The sequence below is a fragment of the Quercus robur genome, chromosome 3 (assembly GCF_932294415.1).
Source record: "Quercus robur chromosome 3, dhQueRobu3.1, whole genome shotgun sequence".
Taxonomy (NCBI): domain Eukaryota; kingdom Viridiplantae; phylum Streptophyta; class Magnoliopsida; order Fagales; family Fagaceae; genus Quercus; species Quercus robur.
This window is the reverse complement of record NC_065536.1, coordinates 36,979,762-36,987,420: the sequence shown is the minus strand read 5'-3', so window position 1 is coordinate 36,987,420 and position 7,659 is coordinate 36,979,762.

The window sequence follows — 7,659 nt, the reverse complement described above, 5'->3', positions numbered from 1 at the left end:
TTATTCCCTAAAAACTCATCTTACATCATTCCTATTTAAATTTGGGATAAATCTAGATTCACAATTTTTTTTTTTTCACAAAATTGTTCACAATGGTTGAGGTGACAAGTTGTAAATGATAGTAAAATAGTATAATTATGGATTCATATGAATATACAATTTGACAACTCAACACTTGTAAAATTTGTATGAAGTATAGCTATTAAATTTGGATAATTGTTATTTCAGTATTTGCACTTTCAATATATATATATATATATATATATATAAGTGAAAAGTTTGACTTTTTGTTGACCACTCCTTACTGCGCCACGTATCTATATAAATTCATCTCACGTATACATTTAAAATCACCAAATAGTTGTCTTTTCATTTTGCTCATTAAATTTCAGTATCTACTCACCGTTTTACATAAGATGTATATATTAAAACAAAAAACTGTCATTGAGAAGAAAAGCATCGATAAGGTATAGAGAAGAGAATGAGAAATTTGAGAATAAAAGCATATGTAAGGCGTTTAAAGAAATTGTCCAGTATTATTGTTGCTAATGTTTGTGTGGCTTGATTCTTGGATCTTTTCACTATTTAACAAAATAAAACTAACTTACAAAAAAATTCAACTGCCCACAGGTTTCTTGTGATTCTAAAAAAATTGAAAGAGAAGAAGTTAAGAATAAGTTATCAAATGAATATGAACCACTATTTATACCCAAAAAAAATATGACCCTTTAATAGGCATATTTTTATTCAATAGGCACATTTTCAATCAATAGGCACATTTTCAGTCAATAGGTACCTTTTTATTCAATAGGCACTTTTTCGTTTAATGGGCACCTTTTGGTATATCCAATTTAAAAGTTATGATCTTTCAATTGGTACCCTTTAGTATATATATTACAACCTATCTTGTATATACCTATATATAAAACCCAAACTAAACTAGAAACACAACATTTGTCTCTTATTCATTCCCACAAAAAACTAATAAATAAATAATATTTTTTTCTTCTATCTAACTAATAAAACTTTGTGCTATTTCTTTTAATATCATTTTTTTTATTTCATGAATTTTTTCTTGCTACTCCAACTCAAAAATAATGGTTTTTTTCTCCCCTAAAACTCATCTAGTAGCTTTTCCCATGTATCGCATAGGTTAGTGTCTAGTGTATATATAAAGTCAAAGCTAAGAGAAAATTCAATTAGATTATAAAATTGAGCTCTAATTTTGTGCTACATGTCCCATCTAATATTTTTAATTTTTTTGTCAAGTGAGTTAATTTAGTACAAAATATGAGAAGTCCAATATAAATGAGCAATAAAGCCCTACAGCAAATGCACCCCACCAAAGGCCCTGGTCTGGACAATATGTTTGAAATTTTCTTCAGAAATATTGGGATGTTGTTGGAAACGATGTCACCTGCATGGTTCTAAATGTTTTAAACTCTATAGATACTGTATTTTGTCTACCCTCAATTTGCGTGCCAAACCCCGAAAATTCCAAAACTGTCAATTTTTCAACAGGGGACCATGGGAACATCTAGATTGACATGGTACATCCGTTTAGGCATTGGAGCACCCAAAGTACCATTTTAGGTCAAAATGACCAAAATGCCCCTCGTCAACCCGAGGTTGATCGAAAGTCAAAGATTGGTTAGATTCATCCCAAAATAACATTTTCATGTTTATACATCAAACCTAAGCTACTTGGAGATTTTTGTCAACTTTGACAAAGTTTGACTCGAGGTTAACTCCTTGGGCACCAAACTCAAAAATTCCAAAAATGTCAATTTTTCACCAAGGGACCATGGGAACATTTAGATTGACATGGTACATCCATTTGGGCATCAGAGCACCCAAAGTGCCATTCTAGAAATTTCCAGGGATATCAAGATCAACTTAATTGGAGTTTGAAAAGGCCTTCAAATACATGATCAAAGTTAGGTAGGAAAAAGATGAAATTGTTGATATCAACGTACCCGACCCGGTGCACATAAAGTGGCCACTGGCCTCGAAAAGTGTGCCAAACATCTATTTATACCCCTAAACCCCCTAGATTATATATATAAATATATATATATATATATAATTTTTTTTTTCAAAAAAAAAGGATTTTGGGAATCTTGGAGCACTATTCTAGGCAAATTTTCTCTCTTTTCCTCTCTAAATTCTCTCTCAAACATATCCAAAAACCTTTAATTTCTCTCTTTTCTCAACAATTAAGAGGCAGTGTTCTTGCACTCTTTTTCCTCTCCTTAGTTTTAGGACCCTGGATTTGAGGTTTTAAAGGTGTAGATGTAGCTTTTTAGCTACTATCTACACCCCTTGCTTTTATCTTGCTTTATAATATGCTTTATTGCTTTCCATGTTATATCTCTTGCTTTATTTTGCTTCCTAGCATGTCTCCTTGCTTTCTAACATACTTTATTGCTTTGATAATGTTGGCCTAGCCTTCTTGGCCTAGGATATGCCCAAATACCATGTTTGCACTTAGATCTATATGCTTAGGTACTTTTTGACATGTTTATACTTAGATCTACATGTTGATATGCTTTTTGACATATTTATGCTTAGATCTATATGTTCATGTGCTTTTTGTCATGCTTATGCTTAGATATATATGTTCATTTGCTCCTTGCCATGCTTATGCTTAAATCTACATGTTGGTTGCTATGCCTTGTGCTTTTATAGCCTTTTATCTCTTGTTATGCCTTTTTCTTATGTTTTGGGCCTTAGGTAGAGTGTAGATCTAGATCTTGTGGTCTAGGCCTGTAAGGTTGAATTTAATCAACCATGTGTTGGCTTTATTCCATGACAAATTTGCTTGTAATATAGCACTTAGAAACCTTGTATTTAGGTGGGAATCATGTAAGGGTAGTGTGTGAGAGAGTGTGAGGAAATGCTCAAGACAGTGCAGTGAAGCAGAGACTCGCGGCTAGGACTCGCGAGTGGCTCGCGGCTAGGACTCGCGAGTGGCTCGCGGCTTGCAAGCCGCCAAAAGTTGCTCACGTGCAGAGCATACAGGGGAGCTGAACAGTCACGCCACCTGGAGCACTACACAACAAAAATCCAGACTGGCCATTAAGTTAGCTCGCGACTTGAACTCGCGACTCAGTCAAGTCGCGAGGTCAAGTCGCCAGCCAGCCCTGTTTTTGGAAAAACTGACTCTTCGCATTCCATTCTCACACCAGTATAAATACCCCTCATTCCCACAAAATATGCGTGGCTATTCAGAAAGAAAAACCCTAAGAGAGGTTTCTTCAAAACACCCACCCAATTAGAGAGAGCTACTCATTCTTAGAGAGAAATCTTTGTAGTCTCTTCTCATTCCCTCTCTCATTGTCATACCTATTGAGAGGAGATTTCTATCCAAACACTACCCACACCCATTCAGAGTGTTGAGTGTCTTTGGAGCTTTGGGAAGCATTGGAAGATGCCAAGGATGGCAGATGCTACGGTCTAGTAGCGGAATCCGGTAAGCTAGAAAAGAAAAAGGTTCGGCGCAACCTCGTTGGAGCAAGAAGCTTGGAGGGCTTAGGTACATCGGGTAGATTAGGCTTGGAGGGTCTATTGCTGTTCATGTATCCCAACTACATTTTCTAGTGGATTATTGACCGTTTGGAGGGCGGCGGAGAGGTTTTACGCCGAGAGCTTCGATTTCCTCTTCGATAACACATCGTGTGTTGTCCTTGTGTTTGCATCTCTCTTCCCTTTATCTTTGCCTTTTATTTTCTGCTGTGGATGTGATTTATAATTGGCTTAGATTGATTTCCAATTCTGTTTATAGCTTATGTTCATTTTCCGCACACTAGTTGTTTGTCATAAAGCTTGAATTGGTTATTTTGTTTTTGGGGGTCTAAACGTTCAAGGGTGTTTATACACGTTTTTGAACTTTCAAGGCCTACATCAAAGGGTTTGGATCATTTCCTTTATGCATGTGTTTGCTTGCTTACTTCTTTGCTTTAGATCCATGTTTGTTTGGCTAGATCTAGGTTCTTGTTGTTCTTTGTTCCCTCCATGGGCTTGTGCTTGTTGGTCTTTGGGGTCACTTGCTCATGTGGTTGCATCCGTCCTTCTTGTGGCTTATTTGGATGTTACCGCTTGTAAGAACACATCTTTGTGATGTCGGTTTGCTTGATGCATACCCTTTCTCTGCTTTGTGCGATGTTATGCTTGCCTTGCTTGCTTGGTACCCCCGTTTGGCTCTCTTTGTTTCTTTGCATCTTTGCACACTTGCCTACATATTCATGCACGAGTCCTTGTGTGTGCTTGTGTCATCAAGCCTAGTTCCTACGATCTCATGTGGGTTCACACCCGTTCTTGATACAAGAGACCCCGAGTCCCTTTAGGAATCTTGCTTGATGGCGTGTATGTCGTCCATGCTCCAATCTCATGGAACTATGAACACCTGATCCAAACCTACATTTGTCCACCCAGGACACCCCCTTTTGTTTGATAACATGCATATTTGCCCCCATTTGGCTCTCTTTGATAGTTTTTCCTTTTGCATGCTTTCTTTCTAATTGTTTCTTTGCTTGTCTGCTGGCTTGTTTCCTTTGTCATTACATGTACACACTTGGAGTGAGGACACTTGGAGTGAGGGTGTGACTTCCTAGGGGCAAGCAAAAGGGACAAGGATGCAAGCAAGAAGACGCAAGGCCAAAAAAGGGCAATGTTCAGTAGATTAGGAGGCCTAGCCTCCCCGAGTAGTTTTCTCTCTTTCTCTTAGCCTTTTCTCTAGAACCATGCATTAGGGTTTCCTTTCCTTGTATCTTTTATCTTTCCTGGGCTTTCCTTGGGCTGCGTTCCTTAGGTATGGCAATGTCTAATTTACATTTCCTGTACCTTGTTGGGCCATGCCCTTGGAACGTTGGCAATGTTTGCTTTACTTTTCCGCTCTGTGTGATAGTATTGTGCATGATGTATGTATACTTATTTATGCTTGTATGTGGGTGATCATGCACTTTGTATGATGGACTCTCATGGCTAAGAGAGCGGCCCTCTCTAGTTATGAGTGCTCTTGACCTTGTAGTATGGGTATGCGCTCAAAGCAATTGTTGTAGGTGCATATTCATGTTATATTGTGTGTGTGATCATCATCGCGGTGTGATTGTCTCAATCCATGTCACTTGAGTGACATTGGTTTCCCTGTGTATGCGACACACATCAATATGCCTGATGCTTTGAGGGGCTCTGGCCCGTCCTAGCATGAGCATGTTGGCATGCGTCGTATACACAGGCATGAAACCCTGCCAGTGCGCCATAGTGTACCAAATGCAAAATTCTACTAGATTTTCGCTGTGAAAATGGGGCACCTTCGTTGCCGTATTCTCACAACGAAAGCTTGGTGAGAATAGTATTTTGTGTGCTATAATGCACTTAAGGCAAAGCGCTGTTGGATTTCCGCCACAAAAATAAGGTGAAATGCTACAGATTTTCGTCATGGGAATTTGGCAACAATTCCAAACATACTAGGGAAGCATCGATCAAGACCACACCCTTTTCGAAATCAAACCTCAAAGCCCAATTCTATTAGAGCCCTGAAAGCTAATGCCAATAACTTGTTTTTAGTTGCCAATGTCCAAAAGTTAAGATTTTACCAAAACAAAAGATTGTCTATGAACAGGCAGTGCTGTGGGGTGCCAGCGCTGTGGGGTGCCAGCGCTGTGGGGTACCTAACACCTTCCTCACACTTAACCAGGCTTCTGAACTCAAGAATCAAGATTTTTTATCCATCCATATTAGATTAGGAAAAATGACATTCTTTCTTAACCTTGGATTGGAAATAAAATCAAATAGAATCAGTGACCAATCACACCTTAGAAAAAACCCAATGATTGGTGGCAACTTCACTTACCTTTGGTAACTCGATTAAAATTGACTCATTTCCAGTCACACACCAGAGGTCTACCTTTTTTCACAGCACTTGAGCTCCCAGGCCCGCATACACACCTATGTGTGCATGCCTTTTAGGGGCATGCACAAGCATCGACAGACTTAAACATGTCCATTGCTAATATTAATATAATCAATATAAACCTTGTCCCAAAAACTAACAATCCCTTTAGAATGACGGGGATTAGACCCATAAGCTTGAGAAATGTAGTGTATAAGCTTATTTATAAAATTTTAGCCAACCAACTCAAGGCTATCCTACCCCAAATTATTTCTTAAAATCAAAGTTTTTTCCTCTATGAATGGCTAATTATGAATAATGTATTTGTGGCTTTTGAATTGATGCAATACCTAGACCACAAAAGGGATGGAAAAGATAGTTTTATGGCGGTTAAGCTCGACATGAGTGATGAAACTAAAAAAAATGTGCCATAAAAAGTGTTATAGGTACATACACCTACACAATGTGGACTAAATAATATGATGAGACCAAAAAGTATTTAATATATATATATATATATAAAAAAAAAGGGAGTCCACGTGAGGCTAAAAAGCCACCTAACCTGCCATTACCTATAAGAAAGGATTGAAAAGAGAAAAATAAGGAGATAAAGGAAAGCTAGTCTGCCATTATCCAAAAAAAAAAAGGATAAGGGCTGAAAAGGAGGCCACGGCAAGAACAAAAATTGAATTAAAAAAAAAAAAAGATCACGTGAACTGCCTAGTACCTATGAAAAGAAAATTCTAGAAACAAAACAAACCAAAAGGCTGAAAAGTGAGTGATGGCATGAGCACGTAAAAAAGATAATGGTCCTTGAAATTGCCCATTAACCGGTCAGTTGGGGAACAAAAAAGGAGGGAACAGTTTCTCAAACTTCTCTATAAATAAAAAGCCTTCAGCAAGCAAGCAAAAAAAAAAAAAAAAAAAAAAAAAAAAAAAAAAAAAAAAGCAAGTACACACACACGGCAAAGACATAGAGAGAAGAAAAAAAGAGAGGCAGAGACAGAGAGAGCAACATCAAGCAGAGGCTCGTATATGAGATTTTACATCAGTCCCTTTCTTCTCTAAATCTCTTTCTCCATCTTTCTCAAATTTGAATTTTTGTTTGGTAATGCAAATAGGATCGGGTTTCATGGGGAGTTCCTAACTCTATACATGAAGCTTTAAATATGAGTCCTTGACTCATAACTCCTATTTATACATTACCAAATAAAAATTCTCTCACTACCAAAATCTTTCTATCACTACCAAAATCTTTCTCTCAACCTTCTTCAAATAATTTTTGTTTGGGAAAACAAATAGGGTTGGGTTTCATAAGGAGTTCCTAACTCCATACATGAAGCTTTATACAAGAGTTCCTGACTCTTAAATCCTATTTGAAAAATTACCAAATAAAATTTCTCTCAATTTGTGGTGTAATGTCTTTTCTCTTAATTGGAGTCCTTGACTCTATCCCATTATTGGAGTCCTTGACTCTACCCCATCAATGGAGTTTTTGACTCTACCATTTTAATGGAGTTCTTGATTCCACCATCAAATTAATGGAGGCATTAACTCTACCAAATTAATTGTGACTAATTCTTTGGGATTATTAATTCTTTAAACAAGATTAGAGTTAATAATTCTTAAAATAAAATGACCATAAAAAATTGATTTAAGGAAATTTTTTAATTCCCAATGTTCATAAAAAAATAATAATTGCTTCAAAGGAGTTTTCTTTCCATTAATTAAATTTGGAAACTTCAATCAAAATATTATGAAAGAAA